Source organism: Lissotriton vulgaris, unplaced genomic scaffold (assembly GCF_964263255.1).
Source record: "Lissotriton vulgaris unplaced genomic scaffold, aLisVul1.2 SCAFFOLD_1267, whole genome shotgun sequence".
NCBI classification, from domain to species: domain Eukaryota; kingdom Metazoa; phylum Chordata; class Amphibia; order Caudata; family Salamandridae; genus Lissotriton; species Lissotriton vulgaris.
In genome coordinates, this window is record NW_028252208.1 from 99,449 (window position 1) to 124,197 (window position 24,749).

Below are 24,749 nucleotides of genomic sequence, written 5' to 3' on the forward strand. Positions count from 1 at the left end.
AATTACAGGCTTACTTGTTCCCCTGAGAGGTTGGGAAAGGATTCTAGGCTCGAATGACAGTGGTTTTCAGGCACAGGGACCTTTTCAAGAGCTACCTCTTCAGGCCCAAAGGCGCGATAGTTCACGTTCATTTTTTAGGAAAGTAGCTCCCTAGATCCTCACATAATTCTTGGGTGGATGACAGGAGTGGGTTGTTAGACCTCTGGTTTGTGAATTCCTTTGGGATAGAAAAGAGTTCCCGAGAGGAATTCCTAGCTTCCATAATGCGGGAGCCTAGGTAGAATCGCCCAGCTATGTTACAGCTGTTTAGATAGGCTCTATGAGCCACTCGGTAGCACGATTCCTCATGCTCCGAGTTGGATTTCCTCCATTTTCTTTCTAACACCCTGCATGAAGCCTTTACTCTCTTAAAACTATCTCAGTGCCAGGAGCTGCCCTTGCCTGAATATTTACCCTTTTTAAAGGTGCAATAGAGTCGAGGCCATCCGTTATAAAGGCCTCGAACCTTTCTAAGGCAGTCTCACAATTGTCACAGCTTTCAAGTATGGGAGGGATATAGACCCGACTAAACGCAGCGGAAGTTACCTTTTTCCAGAATCTACGCAACTCCTTGTGAGTGTGTGGGGGGCCGGGCAGGTTTTTCAACGCCCAAAAAAAATGTAGTGCCAGGTGATCAGTCCAGCCTAACTTTAGGGGGGGTTCGGCAACTAACTCAGGGATGCTGGTAAAAATCATGTCCAACACATGTCCAGCCACATGTGTAGGGCTCGTGACTCCAGGGGACAGTTCAAGAGTTTCCATCACTTCCACCAGACAGACAGATTCTGTATTGGAGAGAACCTCCAGAGGTTGATTGAAGTCCCCTACCAATAGAAACCTGTTGGTCTGTAACGTATAAGGGGCCAGCCGTTCTAGCAGTGCTCAACAAAACTCCTTCTTGATACCTCCCGGGGGGTGATATGCTAGAGCTCCCCCCTACTCAATCTCTTGGCGGGGATGCACTCTGAAGATCAATAGCTCGATATCTTAATACGATAAGGAGGACGCGTGGCAATGGCCAAACCTCCACCCTGTTTTCCTGATCTATCCAGCCGGACCACAGCATAATCTTATGGAAAAGCCATTGCCAAAGCTGGCGTTGCTTCATTATTTAGCCAGGTTTCCATGAAAAGGCAGATGTCTGGCCTGGTCTCGTCTAATAGGTCCCAAATTTCCACCACGTGTTTTGGGAGGCTGTATGACGATTTGTCGATGTTAATGTCCTCGCGGCACTTCACATCGCGGGCATTACATCGCATCGACCATCTCACCGGGCATTATGGCATCGCAAGTAATTGCGCTGCAAATGCGGCAATATCATTGGAGCGCGTGTCACATCGCCAATTTAACATCGCGCGACATGACAACGCGACGTTTGAGGCCCCACAGTAAAACAAGACTGACTGCATGCCAGTTACCATACAAGATGAAATACGTACAGTACAGAGACTTTCTGTATTGCTTCTACTGTTTATATTTGCTGATTGACGATTGTCTGATTACCCAGAGAATTTTAGAACGTAAAGAATTTAAGAATTTAAGAGCAGTCAAAACAATGCGCGAAACGTAATCAGTTAAGAGGCAGTTTAGATAAAAGGCAGTTCTAGGTTAAAACAAATGTCACATCTGAAACATATAATGCTAAAAACAAATTAACAGAAGATTCCTACTCAGACTGCTTCCTTCTCTCATTGAGCTGGATCTTGGCTCACCACTGGGTGTGTAAATGACTCACGGTTAGATGAATTGTATATAACAGAGGTGTTTATCATCGAGCTGGATCTTGGTCACGGCTGGCTGTGTAAATGAGTCACGGTTAGATGAATTGTATATAACAGAGATGTTTATCATCGAGCTGGATCTTGGTCACCGCTAGGTATGTATATAAGTCACTGTTAGTTGAAATGTATATAACAAAGGTGTTTATCATCGAGCTGGTTCTTGACTCACCGCTGGCTCTGTAAAAGAGTCTCAGTCAGATGAATTGTATATAACAGAGGTGTTTATCATCGAGCTGGTTCTTGACTCACCGCTGGCTGTGTAAATGAGTCACGGTAAGATGAATTGTATATAACAAAGGTGTTTATCATCAAGCTGGTTCTTGACTCACCGCTGGCTCTGTAAAAGAGTCACGGTCAGATGAATTGTATATAACAGAGGTGTTTATCATCAAGCTGGATCTTGACTCACCGCTGGCTGTGTAAATGAGTCATGGTTAGATGAATTGTATATAACAGAGGTGTTTATCATCAAGCTGGTTCTTGACTCACCGCTGGCTGTGTAAATGAGTCATGGCTAGATGAATTGTATATAACGGAGGTGTTTATCATAGAGCTGGATCTTAGCTCACCGCTGGGTATGTATATAAGTCACGGTTAGTTGAAATGTATATAACAGGGGTGTTTATCATCAAGCTGGATCTTAGTCACCGCTGGCTCTGTAAATGAGTCACGGTTAGATGAATTGTATATAACAGAGGTGTTTATCATCGAGCTGGTTCTTGACTCACCAATAGTTGTGTAAACACGTCACGCTTCGATGAATTGTATATAACAGAGGTGTTTATCATCAAGCTGGATCTTAACTCACCCAGCGCTGATTATGTAACTGATTCACGGTTAGATGGATTGTATACAACAGAGGTGTTTAGAATTGAGCTGGATCTTGGTCACAGCTGGCTGTGTAAATGAGTCCCGGTTAGATTAATTGTATAAATATATGTGATGAGTTTCTTATTTACAGAGACTCATTCAACCACATTCTAACTGGTTTAGGACAGAATCAATGCTTGACGGCAAAATTATTTATAGGAACTATTGTGGAATGGAGGAGCTCAGTACAAAGAGCTTCTCATAAACCTAAGAGCATCAAGTAAGGGTGAAGGGTCAGCAGTTATACAGTAATGGTTATTTGATTTTTGTTGAAACGCTCCTGCAAAGGTCATAATCCAGAATGTTGCTCCTCTTAGGTCTCGGACTAACTCATCGTTTTATACTTTTTCTCATAGTATGAGAGGCTCTTTTCTGAACACCTTACTGTGATAAAGTCCTAGTAAAGGCTGTCTACGGAGCTTCTTCACTGTGATTACTGAGTAAGATCTTCTTACACCTTTGCCAAGTTACCTGTAAAAGAGAATTTTATGAGATTGTCTAGGGGCTAGTAATTCCATAGTTCTATAGGTGCTTAACTATAAATATTATATATATATATATATATATATATATATATATATATATATATATATATATATATATATATATATATATATATATATTTATATATTTATCCACTGAAAAAAAACAAAATGTACAGGGACGTTCTAGTTAGGAAATAGAATTTAAAAAAACCTGAGAAATTAGCTAAAAAAAAAAAAAGGTTACAGGGACGGTATAGTTCGGATCACAATTTATACACAAAACCATAGAAATTCAGCAGTAATGGTTAGAGTTATCTCAAGAAACTATAACACGTGCCCTCGGGTAACTATAACTTGCGTGCCCACCATGCAGTTTTCATATCAATAATTTTACTGCAAATTATATCATCAATGATGGCATAGAAGTTATCATGAGTGATGTAATATGTGGGGTAATTAGCAGTGCATGGCCAGGGTGCGAGTTATAGTTACCTTAGGGCACTGCCTCTGATGCTCCACGCCTCCGGCATGTACCAGCATTGCTCCCGCTCGCAGGGAGAAGCTAAAAACGCTGCTCCCTGCATGCAAGAGCAATTTTTTTTATGTTTCTCTGCCCACTTCACAGCGGGCAGGGAAGCAATTGTAAAGTTTGCTCACAGCAGCTAGGTGCATTTTCTAATGCTCCTGCCTGCTGGGAGCAGACGTAGTGTTTGTTCTCGCTTTGCAGGAGCTTTAAAATTGCTCCCACAAAGCGAAAGCAAACACAGGTTTCCGTGTCCGGACCAGTGCGGGCTGGGAAACTGCTATGCTCTGGCTGGGGCGAACAAAGCGATACCAGGTATCTCTTTGTTCGCTTGGAGTTGGCAGGGTATGCCCAGACGTGGGTCACTTGCTCCCTCTACTGCTGGATTCAAGATAGCCTGGCTGATGAGGATTATGAATCCGAAACCGGTCCCAGGATGTTTGTTTCCAGTCCAGGGAAGACATGGCTTCGCAGTTCGGGCTGGACTGTTCCCTTGAGGCACAGGGTCAGACTGCTTTGCATATGGCCATGTCTGAACTGGGGTGGTGGAGTGGGCTAAAAAATGGTGATGGATTAAACCCAGATCAATTGGCTGGGGGTGAGTGTTTGATTGGCTCAAAGGCTCCGGCCATCATCCCCTTTGGTATCACATGGTATATCCTCTAGGCACTACCTTGAATACTTCCCAAACTGTAACTGCTGAGAAGAAGTTTGACAAGAGTATCATCTAATAACCACCAGGCATTCAAACACAACATACCCTTCAACTCCCACTGTCGATGTCAGAGGGCTAGTTGGACTGGTGAATGATCGAAAAGCCCGCAGGAGAGACTGATATATTTACCTATGTCATCTACATGAATTGTCTGTACTGAAAATGGGAAGGACCTACAGAGGCGAATGAAGAATGGCAAACCCTGTGAACCACTGAGTAAATCCTGCATGATTGACACGGGTGTATGTGTACTACCCAGGAACACACACGTTGTACCTAGTAAATGAGTCTCTTGAAGTAACAGGATATCAGGGGTGTGATGTTCAACAAACAACATAACGTCCCCCTCTTAATTTTAGTATTCAAACTATTATCAGTCCATGACTTTATACTATATCCCATCTCACAGTCTGACAACAATTTGTTACTCATTAGAATCAAAGTGATCCTGTTCAACTCGCAGGAGCATGTGCCTGGTAACATTAACAAAATGAAACCCTGAAGAATCTAAACGAAAATCCATCCCCTTTACACCGCCACCCTATATTTCCATCCTAGAAATATCAGACATCCCAAATAATATGTAATAATGAACTGTGAAACTCAAGTGAAAAAAGAAACAAGCAAGCAAAAGGAGTGATGCACTTTGAATGAAGAGCCCCTTTTCTTATAGAGTCCCTTTTCTTTTCTTTTTCAGGGGCTTTGTATTGTGCAGAAAAGCTGAACATGAAGTCAGTCCTTTCATAATGGTCTCTGTTTCCACATAGGAGTGAGTGGGTAAAAAATGCAGAGAAATGCAAAACTTAATTTGGGGCAAATCGTTGGAAAGTTGTTTGAATATACACAGTCCTATCAAATATAAAGAATTACCCACAGAAACAGGAAAAATAGAAAAACAGAAAAACGTTGAGTAGTTTAATTACGGCAGTTTTCTTACATTTTCATGTATTTAATGAAATTCAGGATGTCATTTCCAATTCACTTTAAAGACTAGAGGCGGTGGTTCCGTCAGCGGCCACCAGAGGGCGCTCCTCGCCTGCTGATGCTGAACTGCACATTGGCTGAAAAGGAGAGGGGTTTCCTTTTCCGGGTCAGCGGTGGCAGAGACAGCACAAGCAGCGATGCCGACATCACCTCCGGCCTCTCCTGGTGTGTTCAGCCTGCAGCAGAGAAGGAAGGAGCCCTGTAGTTACCTCCATCTACAGACCCCCCTCAGACCCCCAGGAGGAGGAGAGAGCCTGGACAGGTTTCTGCTCAGGTAGGAGAGCTGCCAACTCACTTGGCTGCAATTTATTAATCCATGGATCAGATTCTCCCCCCCCCCCGCCCCCCCTGGCATTCATGGTGATGAGCCTGAGTGGGGAGCGGAGGAGGTGAGGCCTGTCCAAGGGTGCAGAGGAGGAGAGGCCTGTCCAGGGGTGCAGAGGAGGTGAGCCCTGTCCAGGGGTGCAGAGGAGGAGAGGCCTGTCCAGGGGTGCAGAGGAGATGAGGCCTGTCCAGGGGTGCAGAGGAGGTGAGGCCTGTCCGGGGATGCAGAGGAGGAGAGGCCTGTCCAGGAAGGCAGAGGAGATGAGGCCTGCCCAGGGGTGCAGAGGAGGAGAGGCCTGTCCAGGGGTGCAGAGGAGGTGAGGCCTGTCCAAGGGAGAGGCAGAAGAGGTGAGGCCTGTCCAGGGGTGCAGAGGCCTGTCCAGGGGGGCAGAGGAGGTGATGCCTGTCCAGAGGAGGGGCAGAGGAGGAGAGGCCTGTCCAGGGGCAGAGGAGGTGAGGCCTGTCCAGGGGTGCAGAGGAGGTGAGGCCTGTCCAGGGGGGCAGAGGAGGAGAGGCCTGTCAGGGGGGGGAGAAGAGGTGAGGCCTGGGGGTGCGGAGGAGGTGAGCCCTGTCCAAGGGTGCAGAGGAGGTGAGGCCTGTCTAGGGGTGCAGAGGAGGAGAGGCCTGTCCAGGGGTGCACAGGAGGTGAGGCCTGTCCAGAGGAGGGGCAGAGGAGGAGAGGCCTGTCCAGAGGAGGGGCAGAGGAGGAGAGGCCTGTCCAGGAGTGCAGAGGAGGAGAGGCATGTCCAGAGGAGGGGCATAGGAGTAGAGGCCTGTCCAGGTGTGCAGAGGAGGAGAGGCCTGTCCAGGGGTGCAGAGGAGGTGAGGCCTGTCCAGGGGTGCAGAGGAGGAGAGGCCTGTCCAGGGGCAGAGGAGGAGAGGCCTGCCCAGGGGTGCAGAGGAGGAGAGGCCTGTCCAGGGGTGCAGAGGAGGTGAGGCCTGTCCAGAAGAGGGGCAGAGGAGGAGAGGCCTGTCCAGGAGTGCAGAGGAGGAGAGGCTTGTCCAGAGGAGGGGCATAGGAGGAGAGGCCTGTCTAGAGGAGGGGCAGAGGAGGAGAGGCCTGTCCAGGAGTGCAGAGGAGGAGAGGCCTGTCCAGGGTTGCAGAGGAGGAGAGGCCTGTCTAGGGGTGCAGAGGAGAGGAGGCCTGTCCTGGGGTGCAGAGGAGGAGAGGCCTGTCCAGGGGCAAAGGAGAAGAGGCCTGCCCACGGGTGCAGAGGAGGTGAGGCCTGTCCAGAGGAGGGGCAGAGGAGGAGAGGCCTGTCCAGAGGAGGGGCAGAGGAGGAGAGGCCTGTCCAGAGGAGGGGAATAGGAGGAGAGGCCTGTCCAGGAGTGCAGAGGAGGAGAGGCCTGTCCAGAGGAGGGGCAGAGGAGGAGAGGCCTGTCCAGAGGAGGGGCAGAGGAGGAAAGGCCTGCCCAGGAGTGCAGGGGAGGAGAGGCCTGTCCAGTGGTGCAGAGGAGGAGAGGCCTGTCCAGGGGTGCAGAGGAGGTGAGGCCTGTCCAGGGGTGCAGAGAAGGTGAGGCTTTCCAGGGGTGCAGAAGAAGTGAGGCCTGTCCAGAGGAGGGGCAGAGGAGGAGAGGCCTGTCCAGGGGTGCAGAGGAGGTGAGGCCTGCCCAGGGATACAGAGGAAGAGAGGCTTGTCCAGGGGGCAGAGGAGGTGAGGCCTATCCAGAGGAGCAGAGGAGGAGAGGCCTGTCCAGGGGGGCAGAGAATGAGAGGCCTGTCCAGAGGAGGGGCAGAGGAGGAGAGGCTTGTCCAGAGGAGCAGAGGAGGAAAGGCCTGTCCAGGGGTGCAGAGGAGGTGAGGCCTGTCCAGTGGTGCAGAGGAGGAGATGCCTGTTCAGGGGTTCAGAGGAGGTGAGGCCTGTCCAGGGGTCCAGATGAGGTGAGGCCTGTCCAGGGATGCAGAGGAGGTGAATGACAGGGTACCAGGGCACATCAAGTCAAATTGAATCAGTGGTCTGTCAAAAATTGGGGGGTTACTATAACAGAAACCCACTTTCCTACAGGTAGTCTTTGAACAAAATGTGGAGATGCATACCATGCGTTCTAACTTGTCATTTGCTGGTCTATTTTCCAGAAGGGTCTCTCTTGGAGTCCACCAAGCACGTTTCATCGTATTTTCAGCAACTTGTTTGGGTATCCGCGTTCCTTTAATTTGTGCACAAGAATTTCTGCATTCATAAAATAATCACTTTTACCTGAGCAATTCCGTCTTATTCGGAGAAATTGGCCCGAAGGCAAATTGTCATGTAAACTGTGTGGATGATGGCTTGTATAATGCAGGGCATTGTTCCTAACCCTTGATTTGGTAAACAATTTATTTCTTTAGTTATAAAGTTTTATATAGCGCGAACTTGATCCCGAAGGATATCAGAGCGCTTTACAGTTAGAGGGAGAGGAAGGAAACAGATCACAACAAGACTAAAATGGTGAAACTAATAAGCATAAAATCACATAGAGCAAACATAACAGATCCTATCTAATTCAGGGTTAACGTAGAGTGGGCTCATCAAAGATAAAATGACATCAAGGGAGTGATGATACATAATGATGTAAGCGGGGCAAATACAATTGTAACAAACAGAATTATCAACCAATGCTGTAGTATTTACAGAGCGATTAGGGTCCGTCGTGATAAGGTAAGAACTTATTCATGAGGAATCTTTTTGCTTCCAACTTGAAAGCATCCTTGGAGGAGATTCTATGAATTTCCGGTGGGAGAGAGTTCCAAATATTTTGTGCAGCGCCAGAGAAGGCTCGTTGATGGTAGTTCATAATCTGCCATTGTGGCCAAAGACTGCTACATCCAAAAATGTGATAGATGACTGGCTACTGGACACACAGAATTGTATATCTACTGATCTGGCATTCAACCATTCAATAAACACATTTAAGATATCATCTTGTTCATCCCAAAAGCAATGTGTACCACCCAGAGGCAATGTCTATGTGGTAATCAAACTCTCGTGTCATCGGTAGGCTAAGAGTAAGATTTATTCACCACTCACCCAACTGCACCAGGAATGTAACTGCCGGTAACAACCTGGCAACGCATCAACAACAACATTCCAGGAGCCGCTGGAAGGAATCTTTAGTTAAAGACGCATCACCACAGTCTGGGGCCATTTTAAAAAACACAGTTTTACTTACAACTTTAGAATGGTTGTATATACCCCTGATCTTGGACATAAATGGGGGAAAGGCATACATTTAGTTAGTGATTCCTGAAGCTCACTATTTCACACATTGTAGGTCAGGAATAAACACAGAGTCTCCTGGTTGTCCAGTTTCGTAGTGCAGTAAACCACACTTGGGGTGTTGGAGATTGTGATGGAGAGGCAGAGGGATTACAATCCCTGGATAATGACCTGTATAGTGGCACTGTCGAGAAGGAACATTTGGTGTCTATTTCCAGCATATTTAGGTAAAGTGGTGAAGCTGGGATTAGATGTTATGTCTAGTGGTGTTGTGCGCACACGCCTGTGAATTGCCCACCTCTTTAAGGGTTGTGTCAAGGGTTATTTTTACATCATTTTTCTAGATGTATTGAGCATATTTATAAGTGCCTTCCCACCATCAATGCCCGCTCCTTAGGCAAACATAAGGATGAGATAGCAGAGCTACTCACTGATCATAAACTCGATGTCCTTTTTATAACAGAGACTTGGACAGACCCTGCATCTGGACCAGACCTCGTAGTGGCTACGCCCGAGAGCTATTCTGCCTTAAAACCAAGATAGACTGGACAATAAAGGAGGCAGGCTGGCAATAATTTTTCGCAGCCAGCTAACTACTAAAATAGATCCTATCCCCTCTTCCATTTGCGACGCACTATACTTCACGATCCTGCTCACTCCATCCCAAACATTTAAGGGGATACTACTATACCGCCCCCCAGGATCGAGAACAGAGTTTCTGTCCGGCCTAGGTAACCTCCTAGAATCCACAGTAGCCGAAGATACCTTCTGTATTCTAGGCGACTTCAACTTTCATTTAGAAAACCACCTAGATAAGGACACCTCGTCACTACTTGCGGACCTAGAAGCAGCAGGGCTGTCACAGCGAGTTCATAAAGTCACCCACACAGCGGGTCACACGCTGGATGGCCTTTTCACAAATAACCAAAATATCCTTGTAAAAAATATACTCCCTCTAGTGTGGACCGACCATCACGCATTCATATTTGACATTTCTACCCACAGTAAGCCTTTCCTAAACGCCAGCATAAATAGGCCAGATGTAGTTAAAGCTTGAATAAAGGTAGACAATCATCTCCTCAATACCCAGTTGTCCTCCCCTCGACCAGATGCCTCGCCAGACTCTAATACTGCCGTGGCCAATTACACCAACTGGCTGCAGAAAGCCTTCAATCTGCTGGCACCGAGCAAAACCCTCTCCAAAAATCGAACCTCCCCGTCAGCCCCATGGTTCACTGAAACCCCAAGGGAACAAAAGAAAGTATGCAGAAATCGGGAAAGGCAATGGCGCAAATCCTACACCAGGGAAGAAAAATTCCTCTACAAAGATGAGCTTGCCAAATATAAACGCATTATTGCACAGGAAAAAAGTGAATACTATGTATCCCAAATAGAATCGGCAAAACACTCCAATAAAAAGCTCTATCAAGTAGTCTCTAAGCTATCAGGTCACACACCTACCGCTGCTACAACACCCTCCCAGTCACTATGTAACTCCTTAGCGGATTACTTCTATAATAAAGTTAACAACATCTATTTGGAATTTGCATCTCACACCAAGTTGGCCGATCAACCTCTGATCAACAGTACCCCAGAACATTGTTTGAAGCAATTTGAAAACATAACAGCAGAAGAAATAAATTCTTAATACAATGTCCTCTATAAAGTCAGGGTCAGCAAATGACCCTTGACCACAGGACGCACTCACACCAGTTGCTGAGCAGGTGGCTGCTGTTTTATCCAACATTTTTTATGTAATGTTCTCCTCTGGAACCTATCCACCACCTGGAAGAAGACAATCTTAAAACCTCTATTAAAAAACCCAACCTGGACCCAGTTGTTACCAAAAACTATAGGCCTATAACTAGCCTACCTTTCACAGCTAAAAGTGTAGAGCAACTCATGAATATTCAACTTTCCAAGTATATAGAAGACCATCATCTCTTAGATGACACTCAATTTGGGTTCCGCAAAGGCCATGGAACAGAGACCGCTTTAATTAAGGCGTCGGAAGACATTAGAATTATCCTGGACCAGGGAGGAACAGCAATACTCATCCTGCTGGACCTCTCAGCGGCCTTTGACATGGTCGATCATACTATCTTGATCGATCGCGTCACTTGTATGGGCATCCAACACAAGGCCAGAGAACTGCTGCAATCCTTTCTCACCAATCGCACTCAGTCGGTAAACTTAGGCAATTTCCACTCTGCCCAATTGGCCCTACCATGTGGGGTCCCTCAAGGCTTATCCCTGAGTCCGACTCTTTTTAATATCTATGTGTCGGACCTAGCCAAAGTCATCAAAGCTCATGGGATGGGCCTTACTTCCTACGCCGACGATACTCAATTGGTGCTGGCTATGAACAACAACGGAGAAAGGGTTGCAGCTAACTTTCAGGAAGGCATTCTCGCCATCTGTAGCTGGATGGCCAGCAACTGCCTCAAATTAAACTCTGAAAAAACAGAGGTCATGCTCTTCGGTAAACTACTCCCCTGCTGGTCTCAAACCTGGTGGCCCCCCTCCATGGGCACCCACCAACTCCAGTAACCAAGGTTAGGAATCTGGGTGTTACATTTGATGATAGACTGACTTTTCTTCCACATGCTAATTCGGTAGCCTCAGCATCGTTTCACAAATTACGCATGATTAAAAAACTTCTGCCATTTCTTCCTCTGAACGCTCTAGTCAGCACCTTAGTTATGTCTCCCATAGATTACTGCAATGGACTGTTTGCGAATGTGCAAAAGAAGGTCATTCAAAAACTTCAAACAGTTCAGAATGTAGCTGCTAGAATTTTATCAGGAACCCCTAAATTCAAGTCCATTTCCCACATTGTCAAGAATTATAACTGGTGTCAGTAAAGAATCGGATAAAGTTCAAGACAATTTGCATTGCCTTTAAAGCATCTCACAAAACAGATCCGAATTTCTAATATATCCCCCAAAGATTCACATACACTTCAGCTAAATGTGCCACACACTAAAACAGCTTCTTGGGGCGACAGAAGATTTGTGGTCTCCACGGGTAAACTCTGGAATACTATCCCGCTGGAGGTCAGATCCTGTCAGTCTTCGCTTACTTTTAGAAGGCTGATAAAAACCTGACTCTTCAATCAATAAGATCTCCATCAGGGTTACCTACTGCGGTCCGTAGCACCGAGACACCCCAGGGTATTTGTGCGCTTTACAAATCTCCCAAAAAAAATCAATAATAATAAATAAGGAAGCTTGGTCTGTGTGTAAAGGCGCTTTCATGTACTGGATTCATGTGAGGTGGAGAGCCCATTTCAGGTGTCTCCCCTGTATCTACGTAGCCTCTAAAGTTGTGTGCTGTTCCATAACGTTAGTGACAATCTGCATTATCTCCTCTCACTCCATGCCTGCCGCTGCTTTTTAGATTCTCTCCTCGTATTGAAATTCATTGTAAAGCAGATGACCCTTGTAGAGAAGGTTATAATCTCTCTGACACCACTTGGTACGTAATATCCCACACCTGGCCCCAAAAAAGTGGTGCACAGTCAATATATCGATGTTGTAATATCAACCTACCTTAATATCAAGTTTTTTATATCGTAGGTACAGAATATCGACAGCAAGAATATCGGTGACCAGAATATCGACCTTAAGGTAAGTAATTTTGTTTTATTTAATATTGATGTAAGTAATATTGTTAGCAAAAATATAGTTGTAAATAATATCAAAATTTATATTAGTGTTATGTATTTAAGTATGCATTTTATATGTATGTGTTTAATATTTTTTATAATGTATTTTATTTATTTTTAAATATATGTATGAAATGTTTAGAAAATATTAAAATATTTTTAGGCAGATTTTGCATTTTAGTATTAGAGCGGGTTGTGGGTTTACAGGGGAATAGGGTGAGAAGTAATTTAATTATATTAAATTAAAAAATCATTTTCATTAAATATAAATTAATTTTAATAACATTTTGTGTTTTAGTATTAGAGCGGGTTGTGGGTTTATAGGGGAAGAGGGTGAGAAGAAATGTAATTATATTAAATTAAATAATAATTTTTATTAAATATAAATTAATTTTAATAATCATTTGTATTTTAGTATTAGAGCGGGTTGTGGGTTTATAGGGGAATAGGTTTGGGAAGTAATTAAATTATATTAAATAGACATTTTTATTAAATATAAATAAATTTTAATGAGAAATTGTGTTTTAGGTCTGTTGCGGTTTATGGCTTTGTAGGGTAATAGGGTGGGAAGTACTTTAATTATTTAATTAATATTTTTATTTAATTTGTATTTATTATTACTGTATTGGTAATTAATAATTGGCCATTAGCTTTTATGACTTTATTAATTAATACGTATATTAATAATACATAGTGTGTTATTAGTTTTATTTATGGTTATTGATAATTGCATTCTTGTGAATTAATTAATAATTGGTAATTCATTTTTATTAATTGATTAATCGTTAATTATATTATTTTGTTAATTTTGTATGTGTAGCGTGTTGTGTGTTTATAGGGGAATAGGGTGGGAACTAATGTATTATAATTAATTATTTATTTTAATTAATTATTATTTATTAATTAATTATTGTTAAATAATTATTAGTTGGTAATATTTTTTTATCAATTGATACAAAATAATTGTGTTATTGTTTATGTGTAGTGTGTTGTTGGTTTATAGGGGAATATATTTGGAAGTAATATAAATAAGTCATTATTATTTTTAAATAATTAATGTGAAATTATTATTAATTAATTACTAATTTTTCATTATTTTTAATTAATATATAATTAAAATAATGTTCTTTTTTATGTGTAGTGTGTAGTGTATTTATAGGGGAATAGGGTGAGATTTAATTTAATGTTAATTACATAAACATTTCTTTATTTGTATTGATATTTATTAATAATTTTTTTAATTAACTTTTTCAAATGTTATTTCTATTAAAATATTTAAATTATAAGTGCCTAAAATGAACACCTATGCTATCCACCGCTTTCCCTACTGTTACACTGGAGTGGGTGTAGTAATTTTTACCCCTATGCTATCCCACACTTTCTCTACTGTTGCATTTATGGGAGTGGGAATAGTAATATTGTATTTCTACGCTATCCAACATTTTCCCTACTGTTGCACTCTCTGGAGTGGGAATAGTATTTTAACCCCTACGCTATCCAACACTTTCCCTACTGTTGCACTCACTGGAGTGGGAATAGTAATTTTAACCCCTATGCTATCCGAACACTTTCCCTACTGTTGCACTCTAAGGAGTGAGAATAGTAATTTTAACCCCTACGTTATGCAACACTTTCCCTACTGCTGCACTCACTGGAGTAGGAATAGTAATTTTAACCCCTATGCTATCCAACACTTTCCCTACTGTTGCACTTGCTGGAGTGGGAATAGTAATTTTAAAACATACGCTATCCAATACTTTCCCTACTATTTCACTTACTGTAGTGGGAATAGTCATCTTAACCCCTACGCTATCCAACACTTTCCTTACTGTTGCATTTGCTGGAGTGAGAATAGTAATTTTAACACATATGCCATCCAAATCTTTCCCTACTGTTGCACTCACTGGAGTGGGAATAGTAATTTTAACACATATGCCATCCAACACTTTTCCTACTTTTTCACTTACTGGAGTGGGAATAGTAATTTTAACCCCTACGCTATCCAACACTTTCCCTACTGTTGCACTCACTGGAGTGGGAATTGTCATTTTTACAATTATGCTATCCAATATTTACCCTACTGTTGCACTCACTGGAGTGGGAATAGTAATTTTAACGCCTACGCTATCCAACAATTTCCCTACTGTTGCACTCACTGGAGTGGGAATTGTCATTTTTACAATTACGCTATCCAATATTTACCCTAATGTTGCACTCACTGGAGTGGGAATAGTAACTTTAACGCCTACGCTATCCAACAATTTCCCTACTGTTGCACTCACTGGAGAGGGAATAGTCATTTTAACCTCTGCGCTATCCTACACTTTCCCTACTGTTGCACTCATTGGAGTGGGAATAGTAATTTTTATAGTTACACTATCCAATATTTACCCTACTGTTGCAGTCACTGGAGTGGGAATAGTAGTTTTAACCCCTACGCCCTCCAACACTTACCCTACTGTTGCACTCATTGGAGGGGGAATAGTAATTTTTACAGTTACACTATCCAATATTTTTCCTACTGTTTCACTCACTGGAAGAAGCGTGCCTCAATGGTTAGAGCGGCAGACCCTGATGCAGAGGTCTGGCCCGGGACCAGGGTTCCATTCCCGCCTCAGCGGCTCTTAAACACAATTTCCTCGGACCTGATAATTCTCACCTCGGGCCTAGTCTAATCATGGGTCACACTCTGTGACTCTGGGCAATAGCTTGCTTAATCTCCACAACGGCCCCAGCAGCGCTGTGGATACCTGGCTTCACCTTGGGGGTGCTCAGGAGTGGACATTTCACAGGAAAGCCAGGATGGGTTCCACAGCGGTATGAATACAGCGCTACGAGGCCTCCGGGTAGAAGTACACTATATAAATACTCTACATTTACATTTACATTTCACTGCAGTGGGAACAGTAGTTTTAACCCCTACGCTATCCAATATTTTCTCTACTGTTGCAATACCTGCCACTCCTGCAAGTTCGACTGCATCAGGACCCACACTAAATCCACAAACCCCAAACAGAACTCCGACACTAACTACCTAAATTGCATCCTGCTCAACACCCGCTCGGTCCATAGTCACGCCACTGAACTTTGGAACCTACTTGATACCACATCGCCAGATGTCGCATTCCTTACAGAAACCTGGATGAACGCCTCATCAGCACCCGACATCGCCGTAGCCATCCCGGACGGCTACAAGATCATCCGAAAAGACCGCACCAACCAAAAAGGAGGAGGCATCGCCATCGTCCATAAGAACACCATCCGCATCACGACCAGCTCTGACGATAACCTCTCTTCCGCAGAACACCTACACTTCCAGATCCACACCGACCCCAAGACCACACTCAGAGGCACCCTCATCTACAGGCCACCAGGACCCCGCACACAATTCAGCGAAGACATCACTGACTTCATCAGCCCTCACGCCCTCCCCTCCGAGGACTACATTCTACTGGGAGACCTCAACTTCCACCTGGAAAAGAACAACGACAGCAACACCACCACCCTTCTGGACAACCTCGCCAATCTCGGACTCAAACAACTTCTTTACACCCCCACCCACTATGCTGGGCACACGCTCGACCCAATCATCACCTCCAGCAAACACATCTTCAATCACACCACAGCCCTTCATTGGACGGACCACAGCTGCATTCACTTCAACTACAAAAAGACCACGACCCACAACCACCCACAACCAATTCCCCGAAGATACTGGAACAAAATTACCATCGAACAGCTCTTCACATCACTTCACCAAATCCCTCCTGCCAAATCATTGGACCCAAACCAAGCAGCCAGCAACCTCACACAATGGATCACCCACAGCGCTGACGAATTAGCTCCCTTGGAAAACCATCAAATCAAGCAAGGCAACAATAAAGCACCCTGGTTCAACAATGACCTTAAGAAATCCAAGAAACACTGTCGTAACCTCGAAAAAGCCTGGAGAAAAAACCCAACATCTGACAACCTGACCATCCTCAAGAACGCCACCCGCAAACACCACCAACTGATCCGATCTACCAAGAAATCAGCATTCAAGGATCGACTTGACAACAATGCCCACAACAGCAAGGAACTATTCAACATCGTCAAAGAATTTACCAACCCCACCGCAGGCACCAACAACATCACTCCCTCTCAAGACCTTTGCGACTCCCTAGCTTCTTTTTTTCACAACAAAATCGCCGATATACATAACAGCTTCGAAAACCAATCCGGAGTCCAGTCCACCCCACCCACCTCAGAACCAAAACACCCCTCTAACAACATTTGCGCCTGGAACCCAATCACCACTGAAGACACCATCCGCCTGATAAACTCTATCCATTCAGGATCGCCAACAGACCCATGTCCCCACCACATCTTCAACAAAGCAGACTCCATTATCGCACCCCATCTCCGAGACGTCATCAACTGCTCCCTCAACTCCGCTACCTTCCCGGAAAGCTGGAAACATGCCGAACTCAGCGCCCTTCTGAAGAAACCCACAGCTGACCCCACTGAACTTAAAAACTACCGCCCCATCTCGTTCCTCCCTTTCCCTGCCAAAGTCATTGAGAAAGCCGTCAACAATCAACTCGCCGCCTTCCTCGAATCCAACAAATCCCTCGACCCCTCACAATCCGGCTTCCGAGCCAAACACAGCACCGAGACCGCCCTCATCGCAGCAACCGACGACATTCGAACACTACTGGACCACGGGGAAACAGTTGCCCTCATCCTACTAGACCTCTCCGCAGCCTTCAACACAGTCTGTCATAGCACCCTTATACAACGCCTAAGCGACGTCGGAATACAAGGAAAAGCATTAGATTGGATCATCTCGTTCCTCGCCGGAAGAACCCAGAGAGTCCGCCTCCCCCCTTTTAGATCAGAAGCCACCCCAGTCATCTGCGGGGTACCACAAGGATCATCACTCAGTCCCACCCTCTTCAACGTTTACATGAGTCCCCTCGCATCCATAGCGCGCCAACACAACCTCAACATCATCTCCTACGCTGACGACACTCAGCTGATCCTCTCCCTCACCAAAGACCCAAACACCGCCAAAACCAACCTACACGAAGGGATGAAAGAAGTAGCCGAGTGGATGAAGAACAGCCGTTTAAAACTGAACTCAGACAAAACAGAAGTCCTCATCTTAGGCTCATCCCCCTTTGCCTGGGACGACTCATGGTGGCCATCGGCTTTGGGAACCGCACCCATCCCCACCGACCATGCACGCAACCTGGGCTTCATCCTAGACTCCTCCCTCTCGATGACCAGACAAGTCAACACCGTCTCATCATCATGCTTCAACACTCTACGCATGCTCAAAAAAATCTTCCGTTGGATTCCCACCGAAACAAGAAAGACAGTCACCCCTGCTCTAGTCACAAGCCGACTGGACTACGGAAACACCCTCTACGCCGGAACCACAGCCAAACTACAGAAAAAACTCCCAATGCATCCAAAACGCCTCAGCCAGACTCATACTAGACATCCCCCGCCAAGCTCACATATCCGGGCACCTGAAAGATCTCCACTGGCTCCCCATCAACAAGAGAATAATGTTCCGTCGCCTCATCCACGCACACAAAGTCCTCTACAACCTAGGACCCGAATGCCTCAACATGCGCCTGTCCTTTTACACCCCCTCCCGCCAACTACAATCGTCCAATCAAGCCCTCGCCGCAGTTCCATGCATCCACAGATCTACCATGGGAGGAAGATCCTTCTCCTACTTAGCGGCCAAAACCTGGAATTCTCTCCCCACCCACCTCTCCTTCAGAAAACAACTAAAAACTTGGATCTTTGATAAGTAACTTAACCCCCCCCCACCCCCCAAGCGCCTTGAGACCCTCTGGGTGAGTAGTGCGCTATACAAATGCTGAACTTGAACTTGAACTTGTATGTGTATATATGTATTTAAAATGTATACAAATTGTGTTAACAATTTAGAAGTTATGAAAATAATTATTAATTAATATTAAGTACGTATATATATAATATATATTATATGTATATATTTAATTTATGTTAACATTATATATACTAGTTATTTTAAAATATTAAAAAATATTTAACTATGTTTCTTATATATATATATATAGTTATTTTACATTCTTTTTTAACTTTAAAAAACGAATATTTTTAACAACGATACTTTTTTGTTTCGATATTTTTGTGCTTAATGTAGATAGGATATCGATATTCTTGACTTCGAAATTTTGTTCCCCATATTTTTGTAGGTCGATTTTCTGTCCGTCCATATTATTAAAAAAAATAAACTGACTGCATGATTTACTATATGGTAATACTTCCTTGAAATATTACTCATTTTGCTCATACTTCAGGCCATATGAAACTAGTCTTTGCCCTCCCACCCTCTTGTCCACACAGTACCCTGAATCCCGCCACCTATTACATGCTACCTCTCAAGAGAACTTACAGACAGAATAGAACTTTTCCTGCTGTTAGACACTGAACGCTTTCTGTTAGTAACTCCACTGGGTGCAAATCCATTGGTGCCTGGTCTGTGTTATTGCATTGTTTGCATCATATTCACCTAGTGCCTGGCCTGTGATATTGCATTGTTTGCATCAGATTCTCCTTGTGCCTGGCCTGTGTTATTGCATTGTTTGCATCAGATTCTCCTTGTGCCTGGCCTGTGTTATTGCATTGTTTGCATCAGATTCTACTCGTGCCTGGCCTGTGTTATTGCATTGTTTGCATCAGATTCTACTCGTGCCTGGCCTGTGTTATTGCATTGTTTGCATCAGATTCTCCTTGTGCCTGGCCTGTGTTATTGCATTGTTTGCATCACATTCTCCTTGTGCCTGGCATGTGTTATTGCATTGATTGCATTAGATTTTCCTAGTGCCTGGCATGTGTTATTGCATTGTTTGCATCAGATTCTCCTTGTGCCTGGCATGTGTTATTGCATTGTTTGCATCACATTCTGCTTGTGCCTGGCATGTGTTATTGCATTTATTGCATTAGATTTTCCTAGTGCCTGGTCTGTAGTATTGTATTGTTTCATCAGATTGTCCTAGTGCCTGGCGTATGTTTTTGCATTGTTTGCATCAGATTCTCCTAGTGCCTGGCCCATGTTATCGTATTGTTTGCATCAGATTCTCCTAGTGCCTTGCCCGTGTTATTGCATTGTTTGCATGAGAATCTCCTAGTGCCTGGTCTGTACTATTGCATTGTTTGCGTCAGATTCTCCGAGTGCCTAGCCTGTGTTAATACATTGTTTGCATCAGTTTCTTCTAGTGCCTGGTCTATGTTATTGCATTGTTTGCATCAGATTCTCCTCGGGCCTGGCCTGTGTTAATACATTGTTTGCATCAGTTTCTTCTAGTGCCTGGCCTATGTTATTGCATTGTTTGCATCAGATTCTCCTAGTACCTGGCCTGTGTTATTGCTTTGTTTGCATCAGATTCTCCTGGTGCCTGGCCTGTGTAATTGCATTATTTGCGTCAGATTCTCCCGATGTCTGGTCTGTGGTATTGCATTGTTTGTGTCACGTGTTCCTAGGCCTGACCTGTGTTATTGCATTGTTTGACTCACGTTTTTCTAGTACCTGGTCCGTGTTATTGCATTGTATGCGCTGCTTTTGGTGTGTTATTATTCTAATAGTTGCAGCTTTTTTAACAAACATGGTACCTTTTATATTTCAATCAAGTGCACCTGACTACAAGGACGCTGCACTCATCCTGCAGTAGCAATCTATTTCCAATTTTTGTAGCAACAGACAGCAAAACATGTCAGCCAGAGATGTTATAAGGTCAGAAACAGTACATAGGTAAGTAGGTATGATGGAAAACAAACTGTTGAGTAACGAAGAAGCTGCTGTGATAGACGGCAAAACATCCATATCTAAACAACAGCAGTAGAACAATGGTACATGGAATGATAATGGTAGATTTATTTACACTTCTGTGCAGTGCATGTCACTTATTGTTCTTTTCTTCCACTCTCATGAGATGGTTTTACAAGGGAACTCTGAGCTCACTGAGTGTGGAGCTTCCACGAATCTCAGAGATGAGCCGTTCCAAAGACGGTACCAGAGAAGGTTGAAAGATCTGAGTCTTGCTGCTGGTAGATGGACTGGTGATCCCTGAGGGGGTGTAGTTGGTGTGGTGTTGCCATGGCTGTCCAGGGGGTGTAAGAAAATGTCAGCAATTTTTGGAGGGCCTTCTTTTGTGTGAGAACCACCCAGCTTCAAGCAATACGGACTTGAGGGTTTGTGTCTGCGCAGGATGAGTTACATTCTGATGACAAAATGGAGGACCTTGTCCAAAGGGAATAGATGTTACCAAGGTTTAACATCTTCAGTTACGACAGATAAAGAAAGTCCAAGTACCACGAAGTGTCTGAAAAGCTTTCTGCACTCTGCTGGTGCTGGCTGGATGTTTATTCTTCAATTGGCATTTGCCAGGGGATGTTCAGATACAGTGGTTGAATTAAACTTTGGAGCAGCACTTGTAGCGTTGACTCTTGGAGTCTTGTATATGCTGGAGGACCTTGTCCAAAGGGAATAGATGTTACCAAGGTTTAACATCTTCAGTTACGACAGATAAAGAAAGTCCAAGTACCACGAGGTGTCTGAAAAGCTTTCTGCACTCTGCTGGTGCTGGCTGGATGTTTATTCTTCAGTTGGCATTTGCCAGGGAATGTTCAGATACAGTGGTTGAATTAAACCTTGGAGCAGCACTTGTAGCGTTGACTCTTGGAGTCTTGTATATGCTGGATGCGGTAGGACTGTCCCAATGCTCTACGGAGATCAGAAAATCCAGACTCTCCTTCATCTCAGACCTCGAGCTCTGTGGCTTGACCAGTAGAGCTGCAATAAAGAAGATGACCGAGACCAGTTCTACCTCTCCCAACTTTTGAACTGATCATTGAGGAAAGAAGCCCCTGTCTGGAAGGAAGATCTGCACATGGTGCACTTGACAGAAATCCTGCCTGGAAGGAAGATCAGCACAAGAAACTGCTGACAAAAGTCCTGCCCGGAAGGAAGATCTGCACAAGGCGCAGCTGATAGAAGTCCTGCCTTGAAGGAAGATCTTCACAAGGCACAGCTGACTTAAGTCTGCACATGGCAAAGCTGACAAAAGACCCTGCCTGGAAGAAAGATCTGCACAAGGCACAGCTGACTGAAGTCCTGCCTGGAAGGAAGATTAGCACAAGGACCACCTGACAGAAGTCCTGCCTGGAAGGAAGATCTGCTCATGGCACAGCTGACAGAAGTCCTGCCCGGAAGGAAGATCTGCACAAGAAACAGCTGCACAATCCCCAAGGAGCCCTTCTACCCTTAGGTATAATGAGATTTGATGTATAAGATATGGGCAGTGATTTTTTAGTGACATACCACTGGAAGCGTCGACTAAGGTATTCTGGACTGGAGTTAAGCAGTGCCTTGAATGCAATGCATGAAGATTTGAACTCGATCCTATTTTAGGTGTCACCTAGCGTTGCATCACATGCGCTGCTTGCCCTTTAGAGTTATAGTAAGAGAGGGGATTTGAGAAGGGGACTCAAAGCGCCGCCCCTCACTTTCATTGGCTTGCATCACCATTTATGCTAAACGGTGGCCTGCCATTGGAAATGGGGTTTTGTAGCCGCTGTCCGTTCACCTTTTCGTACGGTCCATCCGGACAGGCTTGTCTGCTTTGCTGCTGTCGCAAAGCAATTTCTTATCTTTATGGGGCCGTCTGTTTTTACTCAGCCCCATGTTTATTTTTGCATGGTGCATTCATTTAAAGTGAAAGTGAAAGCGCGATGCAAATATAAACACACGGCTGAGTGAAAACAGATGGCCCTCTCCCTTCCCGCAATGGCGAGCGCTGGTTCCCACTGCAGGCAGGCACAAAGTGCATGGCGCTCTTTCACCTTCCTATTTTTTGGATAAATCTTGTTTTTGCATTTTTCATGTTTCACATTAAAAAAACATGTGTAAAAGCTCTTGTTGGGAGTAAAGGACAAGTTATTTACCTTCGGTAACGCTTTTTCTGGTGGATACAGTGTCTGCCTGTGGATTCCTCACCTTATGAATATCCCCTGCGCCAGCATTCCACAGAAACTTTTTTCCTAGCTCTGCACGCCAACAAGGACGTCACAATACCACACCTCCGCACGCGACTCGTCACCTGAGCCATAAGAGAGGCTAGTGGGTGTGATGACATGAGTTCCACCCATTTTTTCCGTGCCACCGAGGCAAAAGGGTGAAACGACAACATACTCAATGTATGCACAGTACATAATATTCAATAACTACACATAGTGTAAATTCGAAAGGAAAGCCAAAGAGCAAAAGCATTTCTTATAAATCATACACTGTGGGGGCGTGGCTTGGCCGGCTGCAAGATGGCCGCACTCTAAGTGGGCTCTGCCGGCCAAGCAACACAATCCGTCATTTTCCTCCTGGCATCTTACCTCGCCAGCGCTGCTCTTTTGATCTCTGCCCCCGGGGGCTGTCCTGCACCTTCCTGGCCAGTTTCCACCTCTCTTATGGTCCGCTGGTCGACGCTGTTGGCCTCGTGGTGGGCCCGGAGCCCCTGTACCGGTGGCGAGCTCCAAGCTGCTGGACCTGCCGCTGCTGCTGGTGGTGAGCCTGCTGGCTGTGCTGGGCTCCGCTGCGGAGATCGTCATTCTGTTCCCCTCTGGTGAGTTGTACCGCTGCCCGGGGTTAGTGCCTGCAGGGTTTGGGGGCCATCTGCTGAGCGGCCGGGTGGTGTAGCGCTTCGGCCTAGTGAAGCCTAGTTCGCTCCTGGTCTCGGCCCTTCGTGCGGGCTGCGGTGCTGCCGTTGCTTGGCTGTCCCGGCGGGGAGCCCCTCCTTGCCTCCCCCGTTGGTTCCTTTCCCCGTGGTGGGCGCTGAGCCCCGGGGCCTTGGCTCACTGAACCCGATCTGCCTCCTCCTTCGCGGGATCGCCCTGGGCCTGCATTCCATCGGCCCGCCCCCGATCCTGGACCTGCTGCTGGGCGGACCGATGTGCCTCCGTGTCCTGTGTCGCCTGAAGCGGGGCCTGGCGGTGTTGGGACTGCCGCGGAGCTGCAGTGCATCTGACCACTCCCATCTGCTCAGCAAATTAAAATCCACAATTGCCTTTCGAACCCCTCCCCCATCTCTATAGGAGATCCGCAAGGATCCATACTATCTCCCTCTCTCTTTAACCTCTTCATGGAATCCCTCACCCTCATTCTCAAACAAGCTGGGATTAACTATCACCTCTACGCTGACGATACACAACTCTACCATAAGATAAAAACCCATGCTGACAACCTCCACCTCAACAACACCCTCATCAAAATTCAAGCCTGGTTCCACTCGAACTATCTCAAACTTAACCCAAAAAAAACCTGAAATTATTCTTTTCTCCCCAAAAAACAACCAGCTCTCCATTCAAAAGTGGATCACAGACCTTAACGCCCTTAACTTCTCCTTGTCCCTAGCCACCTCAGTCAAATCCTTAGGCATCTCCCTTGACAACCGCCTAACTCTCAACGTACACATCAACAACTCTGCCAAAGGAGCCCTCTTTACCCTCCGTAACCTTAAGAAAATTAAGCCCTTCATCCCAATTGATGACTTTAAACTGGCAGTCCAATCTCTTACTCTATCGTGCATTGATTACGGCAATGCCATCCTCACCGGAATTCCTAAAACCCACCTGGCACCTCTTAAATCAGTGCTCAACCTCGCGGCTAGGCTTATCACGGACTGCAAACGATTTGACCACATCTCTCCCGCCCTCAAATGGCTCCCCATTGAAGGTAGATCCACATATAAAACCGCCTGCATTACGCACAAAATCCTCCACCAAAACACACCGACATACCTCTCCAACAAACTGACCAAAGCAGGCTACACGCGATCACTGAAAAGCTCCAACACCCTCCTACTTATCCCCCCCTTCAGAAAAAGAATTCCACTCAGTCACGCTCCTTATCAGGCAATGCCCCACTTATTTGGAATGCCCTCCCAAAAGACCTCTGTTGTAACCAGTTCTACCCCAGCTTCAAAAAAGAACTCAAATTTCTTTTCCTTAATAAATACTGGGGCTTCTAATCTCTCCCTAGTAGCCTCGCCCCTCTGCATCACCACACCTAGCTGCTCCACATATGGCTAGTGACCACCCGCCTACCCAACCCCCTTTCCTTCAATCTGATCACC

At 45.2% G+C, this 24,749-nt stretch overlaps 1 long non-coding RNA gene across 1 annotated transcript in view; it reads left to right on the plus strand.

Annotated features, from left to right (window-relative positions):
- Window positions 1-5,516: 5,516 nt before the first annotated feature.
- The window catches only part of LOC147662636 (uncharacterized), a 63,822-nt gene continuing 44,589 nt past the window's right edge, over window positions 5,517-24,749 (plus strand). The window contains exons 1-2 of the long non-coding RNA XR_015305516.1: window positions 5,517-5,671; window positions 12,497-12,547. This is a non-coding gene — a long non-coding RNA (uncharacterized LOC147662636). The remainder of the gene's footprint in view (window positions 5,672-12,496; window positions 12,548-24,749) is intronic.